This window comes from Puma concolor, chromosome A1 (assembly GCF_028749965.1).
Source record: "Puma concolor isolate L17-30 chromosome A1, mPumCon1.1.hap2, whole genome shotgun sequence".
Taxonomy (NCBI): Eukaryota; Metazoa; Chordata; class Mammalia; order Carnivora; family Felidae; genus Puma; species Puma concolor.
This window is the reverse complement of record NC_141667.1, coordinates 122,548,904-122,574,515: the sequence shown is the minus strand read 5'-3', so window position 1 is coordinate 122,574,515 and position 25,612 is coordinate 122,548,904. Positions and strand designations below refer to the sequence as shown.

At 45.8% G+C, this 25,612-nt stretch overlaps 1 long non-coding RNA gene and 1 pseudogene across 4 annotated transcripts in view; one reads left to right on the top strand and one right to left on the bottom strand.

Moving 5' to 3' along the window:
- LOC147584397 (uncharacterized) overlaps positions 1–25,612 on the top strand; it is a 341,362-nt gene that overhangs the window by 123,390 nt on the left and 192,360 nt on the right. The gene's annotated exons all lie outside the window — the stretch shown is intronic.
- Positions 19,558–22,929, bottom strand: LOC112860607 (F-box only protein 27 pseudogene; annotated as a pseudogene).

Genomic DNA, 25,612 nt, shown 5'->3' with positions numbered 1-25,612 from the left:
CAACTAAAAGGGCAGAACAGGGAATAGGGAAGAAGAAGAAGTGAAAGGCAAAAAAGGAGAGAAGAAAGGAGGGAAAAATAGAGAGAGATTGAGACTGTGATTATTGTAGGAAGTGAGCATAATCCATCAGCAAATTTAACGCAAGAGATATTTGCCACACAAAAGGAATCGTTATTGGTGACTGGATACATAATATTCATTCAGAAGGGTTTTATCGAACAGTTACATACATGACATTGAGACACCAATGGGAAGAAGAGTTTGTCTCTTGTTTACTGTGTGACGTCTTTCTTCCCTAAGTTTTCAGACACATACCTGTTTAGAAAAAGAAAGTCAGCGGGGCACCTGGGTGGCTCAGTCGGTTGGGCATCCGACTTCGGCTCAGGTCATGATCTCACCGTCTGTGGGTTCGAGCCCCGCATTGGGCTCTGTGCTGATGGCTTGGAGCCCTGAGCCTGCTTCGAATTCTGTGTCTCCCTCTTGCTCTGCCCCTAGCCCACTCAAGCTCTGTCTTTGTCTCTCTCAAAAATAAATAAATATTAAAAAAAAAGAAAAAGTCAGCAAAGATGGTTGAACAGAATGCTTTGTCCACAAGGTCTCTTCTAGCTCTAGAATTCTTTGATTCTGGGCCACGATCCCTGGGGCTCCATGGTGTCATGGTGTAGCAAGTGTGTGCTTTGCAGGCTGGATCCCTATAGGGTTGGACAGTTGTTGTTTTTACTTTCTACCCCTCCATCTTATTTCTATTAGATAGGATTATTTCAGTTACAGGTTGATAGAAAGTGTAACCAAAGGCAACTTAAACATAAAAGTAATTTATTGGCTCACAATACTGAGAAATCATGAGTGGCTTAATTCAGGACCTCAAATGCCATCACAGTGTTGCAATTTCCCTCTTTTTATCGGTTCTGCTTTCCCCAGATTGACTCCACTTTCACATCTATTCTTCCCCGTGGGATCACGATGACTGCCACAACTTCAGACTCATCACCTTTCAGTCCCAAACCTCGTTAGGGAACATGTCTACCCAACTGAGTTCCCATACACATCCTGGAAATCATGCTGATTGCACTGGTTTAGGTCTAATGCCCATCCTTGAACCAAACATTGTGGCCAAAGGGATTAAATTGTGCTGATTGGTTAGGAATGGGCCACATGCTCCTCCCTGCCAGAGCTTTGTGGTCTGGGGAGCTGGGGACAGTGTCACCGGAAGATGGGGGAATGCATTCTGGGTAGCCAGAAATTAATACTGGGCTACCCCAGGCTCAGTGAAACCTAGGAAGAGACCTGAGGTTCTGATCCAAAAAATCCAACAAGAAAAGGCCATGGGGGTGGGGGTCGGGGGCAAGAAAGAATTCCAATCCACAGATGGCCCTGGGATTGAATGTGACATGTCCAGGGTGGCAGCTCACTGCCCCCTCAGGTTGCCCTTTGTTCCTTGGGCTGATCAAGGATTTTGTATAACCCTGGTACATAGTTACTTTCAGGAGATTACAGGGGGAAAATACTCCACTTCCTGTTTAGGATTACACTCTTAACCCTCCCCTCCCACGCAGGCCATATGTTCATTCTAAGCCTCAGCATCCAGCCAGAAAAGCCCTTTGTGTTTTCTTGGCAAAACTAGAGCCCAGTAATTAAAGTCCATATGCAAAGCTGCTACCTCCAGCCCACACCAAGGTCTTTTAATTAGTATGTAATTGGTCAGAGAGGTAGTATCAAATAGCTCCCAGTCTGGCTGGCTGCAAATGCCATGTTTGAAAAGTCCCAGACCAGAGAGGGATAATAATAAATACTTTAAGTCCCATCTGTTGGAATGATTTGTTTAAGGTATAAATTTCTGTTCTGTTACTATTTTTAACAATTCTGCTTATAGCGTTTCTTAAACTCTATAACAACTAGCAGCATACTCACTGGAGGTAGGAGTGTGAGTAAGTGAACCAGAAGAAGGCTTAGCAAATCTGTGTGTTTTTTGTGTTTTTTTTTTCCTCCTTTAAAGAAATTCATAACATGCAGTCGGGATAGGGAGGGAAAGAAGTGAGCTGGGCATTTGGTTTGAGTGGCTGGTCAGGAACTCTGGGGTTATGTCCTTTCACGAGAACAACTGTCAGGGAAGTCAGCCCATTAACAATCTGTGGTCTTTGAAGTGAGCAGTGCCCGGGTCTTTTAGCGTTGCCCCCAAAGCACCGTGTGAGTTTTTCTCAGTACGAGGAAGGACTTTGAATTCATCTTGGTAGACAAGGGTCATCAACTGTGAAGAAGCAAAGGGAGCAAGAAGCAGGGAGGCTGACCTTTCATTGCCTTCTGGAAGCCATGTAGACTAGACTAGAGTAAAGCTGGAGTAATGATGATAATGGTAAATATTATTATTACTGGTAGTAATAATGATATCATATCATCATCATCATCATCATCATGGCAGCCAGCATTTTACTCTGTGCTCACTATGCACCCAGGACTGTGCTCAATATTTTACATGATTGGTCTCATCTGATCTTCACCCTGATCTGAGGTTGCTACTATTGTTCCCTCTGTTTTGTAGATGAGGAATCCAAGACTCTGATGGGTTGACTGACTTGCTGAAGGTCACCAGCTAGTAAGTGGCTAGTAAGAGTCAGGGTTTGAACCCAAGTGGTCTGAGTCTAGAGCCTGGGCTTAGCATCATGCTTGCTGTCTCCTCCCAAATGTCACTCAGTGCCTTGGTTTTGCTTGAAGAGTATGTCAGGGAAGAAGGAAGACAGAAGGCAGATGGCTGAGCTTCTTCCTGTTTCTTTGTGTTCATTTAGCCTTTGGGGCACATGTGTAGTCGAAACTTGAGGTTTAGAAATGTAGGCAGCTGGGGTGCTTGGGTGGCTCAGTCCATTAAGCGCCCAGCTGCAGCACAGGTCATGATCTCACAGTTCGTGGATTTGAGCCCTGCGTCGGGCTCTGAGCTGACACCCCCCCCCCCCCCCCCTTGCCGCCCGAGCCTGGAGCCTGCTTTGGATTCTGTGTCTCCCTCTCTCTCTGCCCCTCCCCCACTCACGCTCTGTCTCTTTCTCTCTCAAAATTAGACATTAAAAAGAAAAGAAAGAAAGAAAGAAATACAGGCAGCTAAGCAACATGGCCCTCTAGGAGAATGAGTCTGAGGTCCCTCTCAGCTCTTGTGCCTCTACAGTTGACCCCCAAATGTGGGCATAAGAAGTGTGGACACTTCACCAGCACCGCACCCAGAGCAGGGTGTGAGAGTGTGTGTGGAAGGTTGAGGGGAGGTGTATGGAGCTTTTAGGCCACTAGAAGGCCCATACAACCTTGAATGGGCCTTTCTTTGTCCCCTTCATATGGCAAAAACTCTAAGGGTCTGCACACTGTTCCCTCCAAGGAACCTTCTTTCTCTCCTGTCTCCTCACACTGCTACTTGAGGAGTAAAAGATGGACCTACCCGTGTCCCGTTTGCCCTTATAGATGAAAGTTCTCCTAGAAGAGATGATTGTGCTGAGAGATGATTTGCACTGAGGCCTGCACCCCTGAGAGACAAAGGCCTCATTGACTGGCCTTTTTTCGTTGTGGCCTTATTCTGTTGTCTGTCTGTCCATTCATTTGTTCTTGTTCTTTCCCTTGAGCACACTTTCCTTCCCTTGGTTGGAGAGGGTCTGAGGAGGTAAGGAAGCCTACACTTACTCCTTTCTGGGCATTGGGTCCACCACCCCCATTTTTGCTTGCTCTCTCATCTTGTGTGTTATGGTGGTAGCTGGCTTTTGTGGGAGGCTCAGATTTGGGCCCAGAAGTGAACATTCAAGGCCCTCATGCTTAGCTAGCTCTACTAGGGAGCTCACAGCCCAGCCAGTCTTGCTGGAGTTCTGCTCAGAGCCTGAGGGCAATCCCAGCCAACAATGAAGTGTTGCTCTGCCTTGCTTTGTTCTCTGTGCACCCCTTTTCCCCATAGGCCTCTTGGGGACAGTGGCTGGTTTGTGGCAGGACTTGGGTTTGTGCCTTGGCCAATCCCATCGTATGCCATATTATTCTTGTGCCTTCACATCCCTATGCACGTACCCAAGTACTTGACCTTGGACGTTGGGCAGACTCCGTTATCCTGAGATGGGTCAGTCTGGGTGAGTGGAGTCCAGATTGAAGGAGATGGGAGGGATTTGTGCTAGTGTCATTCTGAACAGAATGCCAGAAATGAAAGCATTTGTTTAAATTAGCATGGAACCGGGAGTGAGGGAAAGAGAGGGGACAGCTGTAGGAACGGACAAGAAAGGAAAGTCACAAAATCCCACTTCTAAATGGAAGTCCTCTTTGTAGAAAAATATAGTGATCTTTTAAAATTCCATATTTAACAGATTAAAAGTGATTAAATTAGAATTTGGAGTAAATGTTATTGTCTGACACTTAAATCCTTGCTTCCAGAATGTTTTCTCCTTACAAAATAACAGTATTTCAGGTTCTGGTTGTACTGCTGTGTTAATAGATCTTGGGTTTAGGAGAATAATGGATTAGTCCCGTAGGAGAACTATTGATAGTAACTCTCATTTTTGCAACGTGTAAAACAAACAGTCGGTTAAAAAAAATATATTTGTAACACTCCTGATAAAAGGGCCTCTCCTGACACTACACGTAGTCGGGTTTATACCTAGGGATGGTTCCAGCATGCAGGCGCAAAGTGGGCTTCTTGGTGACTTCTCTGCACCTGCTGGAGATCTGGTGCACCTGTTACAGTTACAAGGCAGCTATTAGCCATGAACTGACACCAAGATGACAGGTTCAACTCCAAATTAAACAGTGTCATGTGTCCACCAGGGCAGAGAGTGAGGGGGTGGGGGCATGTGTTTGGCAAATGGTAGGAAGCCTGGGGAAGATAGTGTTCTGATTAACAACAGTCAGATACCAAGAGAAGTGCCGTTAGGGTGGGCTTGTTGAAAAAGGGAGACCTAACTTTTGAGTCCTGATCGTATGACCCTGGTAAGTCTCAGTTTACCAACTTTTTTTTTTTTTGGGGGGGGGTTATTTATTTATTTTGAGAGAGAAAGAGAGCAGGGAAGAGTCAGAGAGAAAATCCCAAGCAGGTTCTATGCTGTCAGCACAGAGCCCATGTGGGGCTTGAACTCATGAACCCTGAGATCATGACCCGAGCGGAAATCAAGAGTGGGCCAGACTGAGCCATCCAGGTGCCCCTCAGTTCGCAGTCTTAAAATGGGAATGAGAACACCTGACTTATGAAAAGAAAGAATTCCTTGAAAGTAAACTCATGCAATTCTTGCTGTCGTAAAGCAACAAAGTTGCACCAAACTGCATTAGTAGGAAAATAGAGGCAGCAGCAGTGGAAGATGAAGAATTTTGTAGAAGCATTCAGCCTGCTGAATTGCGGCATGGCGTGAGAGAAAGGTTAAGTCCCCCAGCCCTGGATTAAGTTTTTCTCCCTACTTTCTCATTCCTTCTATGAGACAAGGAACACAGACTAGCCCAGCAGACCGGTAGGGGCAAGGGACACAGGTACAAGGAAGCCTGGAGAAAAATTCACCATTAATATTATAATGATTTGTAAACCAAGGACAGGGAACTCTAAATAATACCTTGCACAGAGAAAGCACTAAATATGCATTTATTAGGCAAGGGAATAAAGGTAGATTACTTTTTTTGATTCTGTATTTATTATTAGTGTCTTATTCATGTTTTTTTTTTTTTTTTTACCTCACTGATTTTAACATATGTATCTTTATACATGATGTTAATTTTTTTTTTTCAACGTTTATTTATTTTTGGGACAGAGAGAGACAGAGCATGAACGGGGGAGGGGCAGAGAGAGAGGGAGACACAGAATCGGAAACAGGCTCCAGGCTCTGAGCCATCAGCCCAGAGCCTGACGCGGGGCTCGAACTCACGGACCGCGAGATCGTGACCTGGCTGAAGTCGGACGCTCAACCGACTGCGCCACCCAGGCGCCCCATATACATGATGTTAAAATAGAAAGAGAAAAAAAATCAACCTAGTGATTGGGCCGATTGGATAAAATCAACTAAATAAATGAGAATAATGATACCTGATAAGTCATTCATTCATTCATTCATTCAGCCTAATGATGGAGGACATTCTGTGAGCTGTATGCTCCCTTTGGGGGTGTGGGGAGATGCCAGTAGGTGAGACATCTAAGTCCCCTGTGGGACTGTGAGGACAGATACACTAACACATGCTCACATAGGGAGATAGCTTCAGATATAGACTAGTGCTATGGAAATGATCATGCACGTAAATGTACAATCACAGAGAAGTCCATCCTTTTGTCTTCCCGTCCTCTATTTGTTGAACACCCCTTGTGTGCCAGGCACAACTGAGGCGCACTGATGAGCAAGAAGGACTTGGTCCCAACCCTCGAGGAGCTCACAGCCAATCGGCAGAGACGATGCTCTCTCCATTATTATGGCCCCTAATGGATTATGTAACTTCTAACTATTATTTATTTGGGATCTCTGATCTTGCTAAATGTAATTTCTTCCTTTAAAAATATTGACAGCATGTTTGTGGTGCATGCTGTTGTACGGAATAATACATTCCTGATGAAAACATCACTTTTCAGCTAAAGAAGTCTTGAGGTTGAGACCAAAGGGGCTGACACAGGTATTCAGTGTTGATTGTGGTTCGTCTGTGGATTGACTTTATTTAAAACCTTTTTGACGTGGTCTTAGGAGATCTCAGCATTTGCCAGTGGCGAAGTGAGGCTGTCTGGGAGGGGATGGGTGAGATGAGAGCTATGTATGAGTTAGTGGAACACTATTTGCTGGTAACAGATAAACGTCAACATTTCAGCAGCTTACTATCCAATCCACTTCTCACCTGCTGTTCCTGGTCAGTGGGTGGTTCTCCTCTAAGCAGTGCTTCGAGCTTCCAGGTGTCTTCCATGTCGTGGCTCCCCCGTCCCCATCACGTAGCAACCAAGATCACACAGAAAGGAAAAGAACATGGCCTATTACACATGGGAGGTTGTAATGGACCAGGCCTGAACTGGCACCCTTCGCTTCCCCCCATATCCCGCTGGCCAGAACGCAGTCTCTTGGCCCCATCTGGGAGGTTGAGAAATGTAGTGTAGCTATGGGCCCAGGAAGAAATGGAAGCTGTTTTAAGTACGGAACAATGAACTTTCTCTGTGACCGTCTACAATTTAATTTTCCTGGCACTTGAGAAGAAAAAAAAAATGCTGAGGGGCCCCTGGGTGGGTGGCTCAGTCCATTTAAGCATCTGACTTTTGATTTCGGTTCAGGTTGTGACATTGAACCCCACATCGGGCTGTGCATTGATGGTGTGGAGCCTGCTTGGGATTCCCTTCCATTCCCTCTCTCTCTGCCCCTTCCCCACTCATGCTGTGCCTCTTTCTTTCTCTCTCTCAAAATAAGTAAATACATTAAAAAAAATAAAAGCTGGAGATGGAAAATATTTGAATGTCTTTGTATTCTTATGTGGTTTAAATAATGACACCCCAAAAATGATTTGTTACTTTTACTGTCTTTTCTCTTTATTATTTGATTCTTTTCTCTTTCTTCTCTTTTCTTTCGTTTTTTCTTTTTTATGTTGAGAGTTAGGAATTTCCATTAATTTTTATTTTTCTTTTATACACTTGAATATAGCCAGCTCACCTTTCATATATATGTCAGTGTAAAAATGTCAGTGGACAATTAATAATTTAGAAAACCACTTATCTCCATTTGGGGAGGGGGGAATTAGAGGGGTGCAGTTTGCTTTGGAGAGCGCAAGATAATTTGGTTTAAAGCCACCTTGTGCTCAACACATGAAAGGAAAGGATGAAGCTGGTTTCTCTCAAACCCTCAAACTCTCTCCGCATCCGTAATAACAAATGGGGGAGGGAGGCAATAATGGGGCCTGTTTTTGAGATCTGTTCATTTTCTCCATGATTATACTGCACTGTGAGATGTGAAAGACATTAGGGACTCTGAGCACAGTCCCCCTAAATGCCCCATTGCCCACAGGGAACCAGCCAGAGGCTGGGGTTGGCTTCAGATGGCTGGACAGGTGGCCTTGTAATTAAAACCTTTCCCTTCTAATGGCAAGCCTTGTTTTGCCAGGAAACTGAGGTGAAGAAAATGTTCTAGTTGTATGCCTATACCAGCTGCTTTGAAAGCTTCCTTACAGCTGTCCCCAAACCATAGCAGACAGCCACATCTCTGCTTTCAAAATCTAGGGGGCTTAGTGTTATTTGAGACGGGATAAGCAGGCCTAGAGATGAGGGAAGATTTCTTCCTGATCTCAAAAGTTCTGAGCCTTTTTGAAGAATTAGATGGCACACACACAGAAGTCTGGGCGGCAAGCATTTCCTCCTGACATCCACTCTTTGAGATAGAGGCCATTATTCGTCCTCATTTTATACATGAGAACTTTGGAGCACAGAGGACTCAAGCGACTCGATCAAGGTCACATGGTTAAGCGTCAGAGTCAGGACCCAAATCCAGGTGGTCTTGACTCTATATTTGGGCTTTGATAACTTTTACTCTTAGGAATGTCCAAAATTTAATTCCTGATCATTCCCCACATGTGGTCTCCACCCTCAGTTTTTCTCCACGTCCGTTCACAGCCACATCATCTTCTGGGTCAGGCCAGAAACATGGGTTTCATCTTTGACTTCTCCCTTTCTCTAAAACCCCAATTACCAGGCAATTTCACAAATCGTGCCTTCACAATACACCCAGCATCTGACCACGTCTCCTCACTTCCAATGCTGTGTACCACCTTTATCAAGGCTGTTGGTATTCCATTCTCTGTTCTACAGTAGCCTTGACACTGATGTGTCTTCACTTGTAGTCTTGCTGTCACCCCAGTCCCTTCTCATCACGCCAGTCACAGTGATCCAGCACTGGGAGGCAGCTCTACTCCACAAGATCATTCTGGGACTGAGGGGTCTTCTCTCTTATTCGCCTTTCCTTGGGGTGCTGCGTTCATCTGTGCAGTCAGAGCTGGCCCAGCTCCCTGCCTTCTAGCCCACAGAAAGGGGAGTAAGGCAGGAAATCCCGAGACAAATCCCGAGACACAATTTACTTTGAAACAAATGATATAAAATATCTGTGTATCATTTCCATTCATGTTTCGCTGGTAAATAAATGGTCATATGGTCAACCTAGCTGCAGGGGGATCTGGGAAATGTAGTCTCTGAACGGATTGCCATATTCCAGCTCCCCAAGGAGAGGATCGTGAATTTGGAGGGTAACTAGCATTGTTCTAGAGTTCAAGGGGAGAAGTGGGTAGACCAATTAGGAGGCTTCGAGGTAGACAGATTTGAGATGTCCTTGGGAGGTAGAATTGGACTGGGTATAGGGGCTGAGGAAAAACAAGATTCAGGGGGTGATTCCTAGATACTCCTATCTTGCGAGATAGAGTGATGCCATTTTCTTGAATCTAGGAAGCAGTCCTTGGAAATAACCTGTTTCTGGAGCAGCCACCTGTAGACCAATGTGTGAGGCTATCTTAGGGGGCCCTTCTTGCGTCACAGTGGAAGCAACCATGGCAGGTTGAAATGGCTCAGAGGAAGAGTGTGAGGGTCAATGTGCTAGGTTGATTAAATGCATTTTATCTTAAAATGCTTCCAAGGAAGGAAGAGGACAGCCTATGCTCGGTGCACTTGTAGGCCAAAGTGACGGGCAAGGTGGAGGTTGGTTGAAAGAAGCTAGGAGCTTCAGAGCCCAGGTTGCATGTGGTCTCAGGTCCAGTTAGGTCTAGGTCGCTGCTGTCGGTTTGGGGGAGGGAGGCCCTAGGCGGTAGCATTTACCTTTCAGTACCTGAGCCGGAAGGGGTACTACTCCCAGCACCTTGACTCCCCTTGATGTTGAGGGCTCTTAAGTGTTTTCTCTGTCTTCTTTTGCCTGATTTGATGAGCAGTGTGAGGAAATGTGTTTGCGATTAGAGTAGTCAAGAGGCTGAGGGTCTGGAAGGATGAATAACTCATCCAGCTGGGCAGATAGAAGGCCTACTATGGCCATTTTGAGAAGCAGTGTGGATGGTGGGTGGTGGTGGGAGGCTCAGAGGTCAGACCCGCCTTGAGCCTGATCACTTGAGCCTGAAAGCACCATCAAGGCCACGTTCCCCGCTCTGAGTCTGGGGGCAAGATGCTCAGCCTACGATGAACCCAGCTCGTGCTGCCACCTGTCAGAATGTGCCTGGAGCATTGCCACTTTCTATAAATGTTAACTATCTTAAAACACTGTTCATTAGTAATATTGCACAATCATTATTGCGCCATGTACATTTTTTTCAACCTTTCTATTTTACGACTGAGAAAGTTGAAGTTAAGTAACCTGTACAAGTAAGGAGAGCCAGAGTTTAAACCCTTGCTCATGAATACTCTGGTGTTGACTTCACTTACTGGCTCTTTTAGTGTCTAGAGGGTTAAGTGTCATCAGGGCCAGAGAAGCTCCTGCTGCCTGTGGTAGCACAGTTTAGGGAAAGGGCTCCAGGAATAAGTCACCAGGCCTGGGTTTGAGTCTAGCTCCCCTTTCACCAGTCCTGGGACCCTGTGACTCAAGTCACTTGTATAGCCTCCTGGAGTCTGTGGCCTCTTCTTTTTTTTAAGTTTATTTATTATGAGACAGGGAGAGAGACAGAGAGAGAGAGAGAGAGAGAGAGCGAGTGAGCGCACATGCATGTGGGGGGAGTGGCAGAGAGAGAGGGAGAGAGAGAAACCCAAGCAGGCTCCGCCCTGTCAGCACTGAGCCCCACATGGAGCTCGATCTCACAAACTGTGAGATCACGACCTGAGCCAAAACCAAGAGTCAGATGCTTAACCATTTGAGCCAACCAGTGCCCCCTGTGGCCTCTTCTTTAAAGTTAGGAGTAACCCCTTTCCAGCCTACCTTTAGGCATTGTTGGGAGAGTTCCAGGAGATGGCTCCTACAAAGGTACTTGGAGATCAGTCAACCACAGGACAGCCCAAGGTCTCCCTGTGATCTCAGAGAAGGGACCAGAATACGGATATGAGGGCTCAAATGCTTTTAGTTTCAGCCTGTACTTCCTATTTGTGAGTAGGGAAAAGTGGTTTGATGTTGGAAAACCTAAGCTGTGCTTATGGGGGAAGAAAAGGAAAAAAAAGTTTAAGGTAAGTGAAAGAGAAGTGGGGAAAAGCATTAATTTCCCGGTGTTGATTGATGTGTTACTTAGTGATAACAGAAATACTTTTTTTTTTTTTAATGTTTATTTTTGAAAGAGACAGAGACAGAGCATGAGCAGGGGAGGGGCAGAAACAGAGGGAGACACAGAATCCGAAGCAGGCTCCAGGCTCTGAGCTGTCAGCACAGAGCCCTACACGGGGCTCAAACTCATCAACTGATGAGATCGTGACCTGAGCCAAAGTCGGATGCTCATCCGACTGAGCCACCCAGGCGTCCCACAGAAACTCTTGAATCAATGAATTTGTTCATACAGCTACTCTCTCACCTAAGTGCCAAAACACCCTGTGAGACAGAGGCATGGTCGTGATCCCTGTGGCTTAGAGGCAGAGAAGGCAGGGCTTCGCGCACCCGCGCTGCTGGGCCACGTGTGAACCTGGAGGCTCCCTCCCACACTTCCTGCCCGAGGGACCATCTTACCAGTTCATGTGGGACTGAGCAGGCTCCCAGCTCACCTCCCAGCGGCATAGCCGACTCATCACCTGAGTGCTAACTTAGCCATGCAGCCAGGAGGATGGAGAGTCTCATGAAAACCCCTATAGTGATTACTCTGGGAGTCACATCTGGATTTGTCCTAGAAAGCGTGAAATCAAAGCAAAGTGGTTAATGAGTCTTTGTGGGATGTTTTTCCTAAGCACTTCCGGATGAAGACCTTTTGAGTTTTGTCTTTGTCATTTACCTTTCAACAGAGCAGAATTCTCCAGCCCCACCATGTGCAGGGCTTCTGGGAAACTGGCAGGATCTTCTTATTCACTTCCCCCTCTTGAGCATCCCCTCTGAATTGCCAAAAACTTGTCGTCACAGCCTTTCTTTCTTACAGTCCTGACATTATCTTGAGGTCAGAACTTGTCTGCCATCAGCTGAATTGAAATCAATGTCTTCCTTCCTTCCTTTACTTATTTATTTAAATTTATTATTTTTTAATGTTTTATTTTTTTTTATATTTGAGAGAAAGAGAGGGAGCGTGTATGTGCTAGTGAGCAGGGGAGGGACAGAGAGAGGGGGAGACACAGAATCTGAAGCAGGCTCTAGGCTCTGAGCTGTCAGCATAGAGCCCGACACAGGACTCAAACCCACAAACTGCAAGATCATGACCTGAGTTGAAGTCAGATGCTCAACTGATTGAGCCACCCAGGCCTTTTTTGTTTTTATTATTATTATTATTATTATTATTATTATTATTATTATTTTTAATTTTAGAGAGATTGCGAACAGGGAAAAGGGGCAGAGGAAGAGGAAGAGAGAATCTTAAGCAGGCTATGTGCTCAGCTTAAAGCCTGATGCAGGGCTCGATCCCATGACCCTGGGATCATGACCTGAGCTGAAATCAAGAATGGGACTAGACACTCAACCAGCTGAGCCACCCAGGCACCCCTAGTGTCTTCCTTTTGAATCAGGCAGCCTAGGTGGCCTTAGGAAGTACCCTTGTCACGTGACCCAAACCTGCAGACATCCTGTCTCATGTGGGTAAATTTCTGGGAGATAATGTGTGCATTCAACTAACCTCATACCTTTTATGTTGGTTCTTTTTAGCTTCCATACCAGGATGAGCATCTTCTAATCTGCTCTCCAAATTCCACATTATCTTGTCTTTGAGCTTGCTCCCTCCTCTGTGCTGAATATATTTAATACAATACAGCAGATATTTGTTGAAGGCCTCCCATGGCCACTGCTTAGCAAGATTAGAATAATGGTTGTTTGTTTGTTTTAAAGATTTTATTTTTAAGTAATCTCTACACCCATCATGGAGTTTAAACGCTCAACTCCCAGATCAGGAGTCACATACTCCCCTGCCTGAGCCAGCCAGGTACCCCTAGATTAGAATGTTTTGGTTAAAAAAGCATGGACTTTTTTTTTTAATGGTGTAAGAGAATACTTAATCTTACATTAATATGCTGATGATATATTGTTAAGGAAAAAGAGAAAGATGCAATAAAGAATATATAGTATGATACCATTCTTTTAAAAAAAAAACCTTTATTAAAAAAATTTTCGGGGCGCCTGGGTGGCGCAGTCGGTTGGGCGTCCGACTTCAGCCAGGTCACGATCTCGCGGTCCGTGAGTTCGAGCCCCGCGTCGGGCTCTGGGCTGATGGCTCAGAGCCTGGAGCCTGTTTCCGATTCTGTGTCTCCCTCTCTCTCTGCCCCTCCCCCGTTCATGCTCTGTCTCTCTCTGTACCAAAAATAAATAAAAAACGTTGAAAAAAATTTTTTTTCATTATTTAAGTATAGATGACATAAAATGTTATATTAGTTTCAGGTACACAATGTAGTTATTCAACAGTTCTATTCATTACATAGTGCTTACTATATAAGTATAGTTACCATTTCTCACCATACATTGCTTTTACAATGTTATTGGCTATTCCCTATGCTGTATTTTTAATCTCTGTGACTTACTTATTTTATAACTGGAAGTTTGTACCTCCTAATCTCCTTCACCTGTTTCACCCATCTCTCTCACCCCTCCTTTCTGGCAACCACAAATTTGTTCTCTGTATTTATACGTCTGCTTCTGTTTTTTTGTTTGTGTGTTCATTTGTTATGTTTTTAGTTGCCACATATAAGTGAAATCATATTTGTTGTTCTCTTTGTGACTTATTTCACTTGGCATAATGCCTGTAGGTCCATCCATGTTGTCACAATGGCAAGATCTCATTCTTTTCTTTTATGGCTGAGTGGTATTCCATTGTGCATGTATATGTGTGTGTGTATATATGTACACACAAACACACACAAACACACACACACGCCACAACTTTTTTTACCCATTCATCTCTTAATGGACTCTTAGGTTGTCTCCATATCTTATTTATTGTAAATACTAAAATAAGCATAGAGGTACATATATCTTTTTGAATTAATATTTTTGTTTTCTTTGGGTAGAGACCCAGTAGTAGATTTACTGAATCATATGGTATTTTTATTTCTAGTTTGGGGGGAACCTCCATACTGTTTATTTCATGGTGGTTGCTTCAGTTTACATTCCCACCAACAGCGCACAATGGTTTTCTTTTCTCCACATCCTTCCTAACACTTGTTATTTTTTGTGTTTTTGATACCAGCCATTCTGACAGGTATGAGGTGATATTTCATCGTAGTTTTGATTTGCATTTATTTCCCTCATGATGAGTGATGTTAAGCATGTTTTCATTTATCTGGTGGCCATTTGTATGTCTTCTTTAGAAAAATGTCTATTCAGGTCCCCTATTTTTTAATCAGATTTTTTTTTTCCAGGGCTGTTTGTTCAGGCTCTTTGTGTATTTTGAATACTAACCCTTTATCAGATATGTCATTTGCAAATATCTTCTCCCATTCATTATGTTGTCTTTTCTTTTTGTTGACTGTTCCCTTCACTGTCCGAACCCTTTCTTATTTTGCTGTAGTCCCAATAGTTTATTTTTGTTTTTGTTTCCCTTCCCTGAGGAGACACATCCATAAATATGTTGCCAAGGCTGATGCTGAAGAGATTAGAGCCTATGTTTTCTTTGAGGAGTTTTATGGTTTCAGGTCTTACGTATAGGTCTCTAATCTATTTTCAGTTTATTTTTGTGCATGATGGAAGAAGTTGGTCCAGTTTCATTCTTTTACATGTAACTATCCGGTTTTTTTCCAACACCATTTGTTGAAGAGATTGCTTTTCCCTCATTGTATATTCTTGGAAAGGCATGGGCTTTTGGGTCAGTCCTGGGCTCATATCCCAGCTTCACCACTTACCGGTAGAGTCATCTAATGTAAGTTACCTTACCTCAGTTGTACTACCTGTAAAATGCCGGTGGGAGTACCCACCGTAATGGGGTTGGGGTGAGAATTAAAAGAAGAGGGGCGCCTGGCGGGCTCAGTCGGTGGAACTTGCGACTCTTGATCTCACAGTTATGAGTTAAGCCCCACATTGGGTGAAGAGATTACTTAAAAATAAGACTTTTTTTTTTTTTTAAAAAAAGAAATAAATGAAGTATATAAAGTACTTAGTTCAGTGGGTGTGCATGATACATACTTAATAAAAGTAAAACTTGAAAATACACATAATGCTCAGGACACCTGGGTGGCTCAGTTGGTTAAGCATCTGACTTCAGCTCAGGTCATGATCTCGCAGTTTGTGAGTTCAAGCCCCACATCGGGCTCTGTGCTGACAACTCACAGCCTGGAGCCCGGTTTGGATTCTGTGTCTCCCCCTCTCTCTGCCCCTCCCAAGCAGAGGGGAGGGGCAGAGAGCAGACTGAGAGCAGACTGCTGCTCTGTCTCTCTGTCTCTCAATAATAAGTAAACGTTAAAAAATTTGAAAAAATACACATAATGCTCTATACATTTATTCATGTGTTTCTAAACAAATATGTATGGAGTTTCCTCTGTATGCAGATCTCCTCTGAAGATCCGCAAAAATAAAGTCCATATCCTCATAAAGCTCACAGTGTAGTGGAGATGTATATAGTAAGCAAATAAACCCATAAATTTAGTGTCAAATGGTGAAGAGTGCCTTGAAGGAAAATAAAGCAGGGACAGGGGACAGAGTGACGGGGGAGGTTTTATTCCTCAAACGTGCCCCTTACTGGAGAGCCTTTGCATTCGCCATGCCCTCCGCCTGGAATATCCCCTCTCCCGGTCTCCCACCTCCCAGTATCTTCAAGGATTACTCTCATTTTGTTTGTGTGTCTGCCTAAACCTCACCTCATCAGAGAGGCACACCTTATCTTAAAAATTACACACACACAGGGCGCCTGGGTGGCTCAGTCAGTTAAACATCCGACTTCGGCTCAGGTCATGAGCTTACGGTCCGTAAGTTCCAGGCCGTGTCGGGCTCTGTGCCGACAGCTCAGAGCCTGGAGGCTGCTTCAGATTCTGTGTCTCCCTCTCTCTCTCTGCGTCTCCCCCGCTCATCTCTGTCTCTGTCGTCTCCAGAGTAAATAAACTTTAAAAAACAAATTTTAACTTAAAAAAATCACACACACACAAAACATGTAAAGAGATGCCGTTCGTGCCTTTGACGTTTGCGGTCCTGTAAAATTGACAGGTATACAGATGACAGTCCTTCCAGTCCAAGGCTGTTACCTTCAGAGAGTTACAAATAAGTAACATTCAGGGGCGCCTGGGTGGCGCAGTCGGTTAGGCGTCCGACTTCAGCCAGGTCACGATCTCGCGGTCCGTGAGTTCGAGCCCCGCGTCGGGCTCTGGGCTGATGGCTCAGAGCCTGGAGCCTGTTTCCGATTCTGTGTCTCCCTCTCTCTCTGCCCCTCCCCCGTTCATGCTCTGTCTCTCTCTGTCCCAAAAATAAATAAACGTTGAAAAAAAAAAAAAAAAAACTGTAGTGTAAATTCAGTTTAAAAAAAAAAAAAAAAAAAAATAAGTAACATTCAGTTAAGGGAGTCAGGAAAGGCTACAATTAAAAAATGGTCCTTGAGTGTGACTTGATATGAAAGGAGCAGGAAGTTGGAGCAACCTGGGTTCAAATCACATCTCTGCTCCTCACTACCTTGATGACCTTGATCACTCAGAATATAGAGAAAAGGTCACCTACCCCAGAGGGCTGTTGTGTTCCATGGGAAACAAGCCCCCAGTGTGCTGGTAGTACAGGAGGCCGGTTCTTAATGGTGCCCTCTTCCCACTAATATATAATTAATAGGAGTGTTTGGTTTGGGTTGCCATCAATATGGTTCTCACTGTGTGCTGTGGTTGCGTAATTGTCTGGGCATCCGGCTCTGCCGGGACAAGGGGAGCTTCTTGAGGACCTGGCCTGTTATGCCCTCGGCATAGCAGGTGGGTCACACAGGCCTGTTGAGCAGGGGCCGATGATCAAAGATAATGAGTACATGCATCTAACAGAGGCAGAGCTGTTCTGCACAGGCAGGAACCCCAAGGGATGGTATGTTCTGTTCTCCATCTCTGCACCTCGGAACCCACAAATTGTTTCTGACAGATGGGTGTTTAGCATGTTCTTGAAAGATATTCTCTGTTCCCTCTGGGGACATCCACGGTGGGCTTAACCACATCATTCCAAACTGGCGAAATGACGTCGGCATGCTTACCTCTCCTGACCCTGATTCTACTTCAATGCCCCCAGTTTTGAGAAGGAATTAAAGAATATTTATTTTTTCCAGTGGAGGGGCTATAACCAGAATATTATTATTTTTAAGATCAGAGACAGTTTTTAAGACGTGGAAATTTTTGTGTCAGCTAAATCTTAATTGTTCTAGGGATACCTGATGTCAAGTTAGTGACTTTCCAAGGCATATTTTTTTTTTGTTTTTAAGTTTATTTATTTATTTTGAGAGAGAGAGAGAGAGAGTGCACACACACAAGCAGGGGAAGGGCAGAAAGAGAGGGAGAAAGAGGATCTCAAGCAGGCTCCAGGTTGTCAGTACAGAGCCTGACGCCGGGCTCGATCTCACGAACAGCAAGATCATGACCCGAGCTGAGATCAAGAGTCAGACGCTTAAACAACTGAGCCACCCAGGCACTCCTCTAGGCATATTCCTACTGCATTGTTTAAAAAAGTGCTTTCCATTTGTTTCTTTTTGCCTCATAGCAACTCCACCGTAAAATAAATAAGACACAGAAGAGAGACAATCCAAATAATTATGCTTAGGAAATTTTATTAAAATGTGGTAGGGAAAGGAAGAGGGGAGCCATTGCCTGCTGAAGTTCTGGGGAGGGCTCATTAATGGTACTTGGTGTCACCCCTCACCTCTGTCCCTGTTAACCTATAATTTTGGGTAAAAGTCACTGCATTTGGAGACCATATCTGGAATTGGAAGTCAAGGGTGAGTTGTTGTGGAAAACTCTCCCTGTTCCTCAGAGCTTCCACTGTGGGTCAGAATGTGGGCCACCGAGTCCCAGCCCCAGTCTGCAGCCTCAGGCAGCCATGTAGACACTGCAGCCCCAAAGCAGGAAGGGTATTATTTGTCATAGTGACGGCCTTGATCTCAACACGGGCCGCCATGGAGATCCATTGCCTTGGAATCTATCTGACTTTCCAGGACAGAATGCTTCCTCAGAAAAATTCCACAAAATGCTTTCTAATTACCAGGACTGTTTTGGCAGTCATTTCCTTGGAGGAAGCCTGAAGGCCTTGGGTAAAGGTGGCACCAAAGCCTACTTGGCTTCAGAGTTAACTGTAGCATCAGGCAAACAGAAACTTGAGCTTTCCTTTCCTTTCCTTTCCTTTCCTTTCCTTTCCTTTCCTTTCCTTTCCCCCTTTTCTCCTTTTCATAAATTTTATTCTTTTTAAAATTATTATTATTATTATTATTATTATTGTTATTATTATTTATTTTAGAGAGAGAGATTTCAGGACAGAGGGACAGAGGGAGAGAGAGACAGAGAATCCCAGAGCAGGTTCTGTGCTCTGTACGGAGCCTGACAATGGGCTTGAAGCCTCAGTCCTGGGATCATGACCTGAGCTGAAATCAAAAGTCAGATGCTGAGCTGACTGAGCCACCCAGGCACCCCCCACTCATTTTCCTTAGATGGATTGGGGTTACAGTCACTGGTGAACCTACCTGCATGAGTAGAGTTACATTTACTGCCCTCTCGGTTATCCCAGGCACTTCTGTGGCGAGTCAAGCATAGGGGAGGGGGCAAACATGCATCCAAACCTGGAGCATGAGAGATGACCCAGACAGAGGCTGTGGATGTCACAAGCCCCCAAGGCATGGGTGCCACTGTGACCCTTCCCCTCCATCCTTTGACCTGGTGCCTCTGCCCTCCCCTAGGAGAATTATTATCCAGTGTGTGCCTCTTTCTGTCTGCTGGTAGGAGCTCAGCTTCCTAGAGCTTGAAAACTAGCTTAGTCTTCCACCATTGCTGCTTGGGAAATAGGCCTCTCCACTCTTCCCACCCTACCCCGTCCTTCATACCAAATGGAAAAGGACAGAGCATCTCTTTGAAGGATTACTAAGGCCTTCCCTGTGAAAGGTCAATTACTAGTTTCCAAATTCAAATAACTTTATGTACCACACAATAACAGGGGTCCTTGAGCATCTCTAAATGTTTTTCGTGCTGGTTGACTTCCAGCTGCAAGGCCTGGTCCTTGAGGCTTCAGGAGGTTAAGTTTACCACCCAAGGTGGCTGGAATTTTCCCTGCCATAGATGAGACTCTACTTCAGAGATGAGAGGGCTTCCCTAAAGGGACCAGTAAAGCCCCTGAAGCAGAAACAGGAGGAGACAAGGGAAGAGGGGGCTGGGGCTGGATCAGAGTGCTTCTGCGGGGAGGGTGAAGAGCCCTCTCCAGGACCAGCATTCCTCCGTGCTCACCTGCTGCCTCCCCCAACCCCCATGGGAGAAGGACTGCCCTAAAACAGCAGTAGGTAGATCTGATGGAAGAGCTTTCTTCTAGTAGTTTCCAGAACCTAAAGAAGAGACCCAGCAAGACCCTCGAATGAACCTTGGAGTACACAGGATGTCAGGGAGGTATAAGCCCTTGGTTAATGAGAAGTCCTGGCCAGTGATCCCAGGTCCTGGAAGGTACCAGTCAGGTTGTTTTGTGACAGATGGGCCCACACCATCACACTGGAGTTGGTCCCACCAGCTCTGTAGTGACCAGCCCAGATCTGCATGTTCTGGTGCCAGCGTTGGAAAGACACAAAGCCCCTGGCCCATCTTGATGTTGGAGAACACTTGGGTGACCTGAAAGCAACCACTGTTGTACCACTGCTGAATGGGATCAGCCATAGCAGAGAATTTACCCACAGCAATCTGGTTGACGTCAGTCAGAGACACAAATCTCAATCTTGCCACTATCGAGCAGTTCCAGCCATCAACCCTCCTCCTCCGGGCCCAAGACCTGCTTCTTGAGACATGAGCTGAAGGAAGACATGAAGCAGGTCTGCAAGGGGGCTCCCGGGGCACCGATGACCTGTTCATCTCCACCACGCAGCCACCCCACCATGCTGCACCACTGTTTCCGGAGGTCTCTTGGCCACAGGGGTTGCCTATAAGGTTGCATTCGATGTCTCTGCTCTTGACTGCAGAAGCGGCCCAGGAGGCAGGGGCTGGCCTGATGGACGCGGGGCAGGCCGCTGAAGGCGAGGGGCAGCAGAGCGCTGTGGTCCCGGGAAGGTCATTCATCAGGACGTGCCAGCCCCTGTGTACCTGGCAGCTGTACCCCAGCAGTGTGCATGGAGACACGTGGCTCAGCACCACCAGGAGCAGCTTGGGTGGCAGTTGACTCAGGTCCAGCACCTCCTCAGGTTCAGGCTCCAGTGCAGTGACCCGGAGACGGTGGCTGGAGGGGGGCAGGAGAGGGACCAGTCCCTGGAGGCCAAGGCGCCCACGGCCTTACACCACGTGCTCCCCCTCACCGGACTCAGCAGCGACTTAACTCTCAAATTTCTGAACACACTCATCTGCCTGTAGGTGTATCATCACTTCCAATCCACCAGCCTCGGAGGCCTCTCTTTTATGCAGTGAATCCAGCCACCTATGCCTGACTCTTTTGTCGCCCTGCCCCTCCCACCTCCCTTTGGACTTGGTTCATCCCTCTGTTACATGCCTACAGCCTGCATCTCACCACTGGCTGCTTCTTCCCTTTGCAATGTCTGAGTGTCTCTGATCCTGCCAAGGGACCATGCCTTGCCCCACAGCCTCGCTAGTTTCCATCCAGCCTTTCTTCTTCTTTGTCACCAGAGCAGTCCATGCGCACCGTGTACGCTTCCTTTTATCCTCTACCCACCCCGGTTGCTGTCTGCCCCTTCCCCCACCGTGTCACACAGGTAAACTCCTGGCCACCCACGACTTACTTCCCCAGTGCCGAGTCTCCTTTGGATCCTTCCCTCCCTGGACCTCCTGTTGCATATAGGGCAGGAGAGCCCTCCCTCCAACTTCAGCTCTCCTCTCTTAGCTCCTGAGACTTCATGCTCACTCGCATCATTTGTTTTTCTCTCCAGCGTGAATTTCTCTCCCTCCATTTCTAAATTCATGGCTGGGGCTCCTGGGTGGCTTAGTCGAGTGAGTGTCCGACTTTGGCTCAGGCGGCTCAGGTCTTGATCTCACGGTTCGTGGGTTCAAACCCCCGTGTCAGGCTCTGTGCTGACAGGTCAGAACCTGGAGCCTGCCTTAGATTCTGCATTTCCCTCTCTCTCTGCCCTTCCCCCACTTGCACTCTCTCTCCCAGGAATAAATAAACATTAAAAAAAGCCCAAAACTAAAGAATTCATGGCTCCAGGGTTACCTCCTTGACCTACTTTCATTCTGTTTTCTCTTTGGGTGAGGTATTTGACCACCATCTAAATACCAGGCAGCTCAGACCTCTTTCTCCAAGGCTGTGAGCAGGGTGTTGGTTGGAAATGCCTTCAGGGCCAAGCAGGTGAAGGCAGTGATGGAGGCAGAGTGTGGCAGGCCAGAGAAACCCTTATTCTAGCTAAAGAGAAGGGCTGCTTCCGGGCTCCACCGATGGTTGACAAGCAACAGTTCAGGACCAGTGTTGCCAGATTTCCCAATTTTCCCTAAAGAAACCGGAAATATATAATCCTATTTGGAATCTCTCAGTGATTAAATACTGGTTCGAAAATGTCCGTAGGGACCAAAGCCCATCTGAGAACCGTGTCTGGTGGAAGGGCTACCCGTTGGGGATAACAGTTTGACTCATATTCCACTGATTGGCTAATACTTTTATTCCGAAGCCTACGGGTACTTCACATTGAATGTGCGCCACACCGTCTTTTCTCCACACCCTCCTCCCTCTTCATGGGCACCTCATCTCAGTTAATGACACTTCCTTCTATCCATTCACCCAAGCTGGAATTATGGAAGAGGGTGTCCTTTTCTTCTGTAACTCCTCCTCCATTTTCAGTCTACCACCAGGTTGTACCAACATAACTTCCTAAATAAGTCATGAATCTGTTCTCACGTCTGCACTCCTCGCCACCATTATCATGGTTTAGGGCTTCTAGCATCTTCTGCCTGGACCAGTAAGCTCCCGAGTGTTTCGAGTGATGATTCATCATAGTTAATTCCCTCTGTGTATAAATTATTATTCTGAGCCAAACGTGTAATCTCGGTCCCTTGACAGTGATTGGTTTTGAAGTGGGCTTGGGATCCAATCGGGGCCAGTGGGATGTGAGGCAAAATTTGCTGGGAAGCTTCTGGAAGTTTTCCTTGTTAAGAAAGAGACCGAAGAAGAAACTGCTCCCTTCTGTCTGTGGGCTTCTCTGTATCCGTACGTCACTCTAGGAACTGCTACAGCCGTCTGGCATAGATGAGGAAAGGCAGCCTGCGGGCAGACCCCACCACAGAGCATGGTGCCCTGGAGAGAGGATGGAACCTGGGTCTGTGGTTGCGTTTTTGAGCCACCGAATCAACCACGTCTGCGGCCTGTCATCTCAGAGTTTGCAGCTATGTTGGATAATAAGTCTCTTGATAAATTCAGGCAGTTAGACTCAGAGCTTTGTGTTTAAGGGAGCCGAAGGCATCCTGACTGGGACCCTCGTCTCCCGCCTTGAGGTCTGTGCTCCGTCACCCCACATGACACCTGACTTTCAGGGTGGTCCCTCTAGATGCTAATCTGACCACATTGCCTCCCGCTCACAGCTCCCATCGCCCACAGGATAAAGTCCCAGGACCTTGGCAGAATATACAAAGGCTTCCATGACAGACCTCCTGCCTCTATAGCCGAATCGGCTCTGGCTCCTTAACGTAAACCTTATGCTCACTTTGGTGTGATCTGCTTGCAGTTCCCTGCCTAGGCGATGCTGTTTAACTCTTTCATTCATTGGGCAGATATACACAAGTGTCACCTCTGGGCCAGGAGTAGTTCTAGGCATCCCAGCTACCGCTCCCAAGTCCCGTGCTCTAGCCATCTCCTCTCCCTGGGGTACCTCCCCCCCATCTTTATCTGACTAATGCTCTCTCTTCGTTTCCTGTTCCAGTCCAGTGTTAGCACTTGTGAGAGCTTTATATACATAGTTGGCTCTTGAGTAACACAAGTTTGAGCATCGGAGGTCCATGCATAAATGTGGATTTTTTTCTTGTAGGTACAGAACAGTACTGTAAATGTATTTTCTCTTCCTTGTGGTTTTCGTAATAACATTTTGTTTTCTTAACAACGTTTCCAGCAAAATTTGTTGTAGCAATACAATATATATTACATGTTAATAGGCAAAATATGTGTGAATTGACTGTTGATGTTATTGGTAAGGCTCTGGTCAACAACAGGCCATTAGTAGTTAAGTTTGGGGGGAGTCAGAAGTTATACATGGATTTTCGAATGCACAGGGTCTGTCGCCCTAACCCTTGCATTGTTCAAGGGTCAACTCTGTGTGCTTTTAACAATTGTTTATCTAATATTCTATTTTGGAAATTAAAAAGATAGAGTAAATTAAAAGAATAGTATAAGAAATGTGTATATATATATATATACCCAGATTGACCAAATAACATTTTGCAGATTTGTTCTTTTCCCCCCACCCCCCTTAGTACATATATATACACACATACACAGATAGGCCTGTCTTTTTCTGAGCCATTTGAAAGTAACTTTTAGATATCATGACGCCTCTTCACAAATAGTTCAGCATGTATCTTCTAAGTACAAGGACCCCTTAAAAAAATTTTTTTTTAATGTTTATTTATTTTTTAAGAGACGAAGAGACAGAGCGTGAGTGGGGAAAGGGCAGAGAGAGAGAGGGAGATACAGAATCCGAAGCAGGTTCCAGGCTCTGAGCTGTCAGCACAGAGCCTGATGTGGGGCTCGAACCCACCAGCCGTGAGATCATGACCTGAGCCGAAGTCATACACTTAACCGACTGAGTCACCCAGGCATCCCAAGGACCCTTTAAAAAAAAAAAATTATGTTTATTTATTCTTGAGAGTGAGAAAGACAGAGTGTGAGCAGGATAGGGGTAGAGAGAGAGGGAGACACAGAATCCAAAGTAAGCTCCAGGCTCTGAGCTGTCAGCACAGAGCCCAACGTGGGGCTTGAACCCACGACCACGAGATCATGATCTGAGCAGAAGTTGGAGGCTTAGCCGACTGAGCCACCCAGGTGCTCCAGGACATTTTCTTACATATTACACCCAAGAATTTAATAATAACACAGTAAACTTATTTGATATTTGGTTCGTAGTCGTATATCTGCAGTTTTCCCAAATGTTTGTGGCTTTTTTATCCACCCAGGATCTTCTAGGCTAAGCACTCATCTCTTTCAGGAGGGCTTCCTTGAATGCCTTCAGCTTCCCAATGCTCTGGGAATGTTTTGTGCAGATTGCCATCATGGTATTCACCACTGTGTTTATGTGTGCCTCCCCATCTTCAGAGTGAGTCCTGTGTCATGCTTATCTTCTCAGTGCCCAGCCCAGTGTGTGGCACATAGCAGATGCTCAGCGTTTGTTGGCTGAATGGGTGATTGAGTAAGTGGCAGAATTGGAGACAAAGCCCATGGCCTCATTGCTGGTTTCTTCCTTCCATATGTAACTGCTTTGTGCAGACAGTGATGTTAATAATGTAAGAACAGAGTCCCATCTGCCAAATGGCGAGAAGAGAGGTAATCCAGATAGAAAATGGTGAACAATGGAAAGAGCCAACAATTAATAACATCTAAGGCCGTGCTGATAGAGAAGCATGTCCCTGATTACTGAGAACAGCAGTGGAGAAAGACATCAGCCTTCTATCAGTTGTTGCAAAGCCCTCATCACATTTGCAGGTTTATCTTCTACAGAAACCAGGCCCCTCCCTTTTTTAATGTTTATTTATTTATTTTTGAGAGAGAGAAGGAGAGAGACCGAGCACAAGTGGGGGAGGGGCAGAGAGAGAGGGAGACACAGAATCTGAAGCAGACTCCAGGCTCTGAGCTGTCAGCACAGAGCCTGATGCGGGGCTCGAACTCATGGGCTGTGAGATCATGACTTGAGCCCAAGTTGTATGCTTAGCCGACTAAGTCACCCGGGCACCCCAACCAGGACCCCTTCTAAGTGAAGTTTCCGCAGCACCCATGTATACCTTGGAGCCATAGTCTCTCCCAGGATGGGTCTGTCAGCCAGCTAGGATGGGTCTGATCTTACCGGGGTAAAGTGTCCCTTAGCTCCGATGACCATCTCTTCCCACTGTTTGAACTTTATTTCTGGAATTATCTCTGAAGTTTTCTGAGTGTACAACATCTGATACCATAATTAATATTTATTTCCAGAGACACTAAATATGAACCCAAAGAACATTTCTATTCTGCTGATGACACTCCCTTAATCGAGAATGTGGAAGCAGGGTCAGGATGAGCCAGGTCACTCAGAAGGCTGCTGGCTGTTTGTGGGGAAGTGACCTCTTGCCATCTTCCTTGGAGGATTCCTTTTCTTTCCTAACTGACCACAGTGTTTTTTCCTTGCTTTCTGAAGACTGTTGGGTTCTCTACAAGAGGTCACGAGGAATTTTTAAAAATTCCTCAAAGCCATTAAAACAGGCAGATACAATCTTCCCAGCTATGGTAGGCACCGATCTAAAGGCAGTGCAGCCCAACTCCATCCTTCTCCTGCTGGACACAACTCTAGGCAC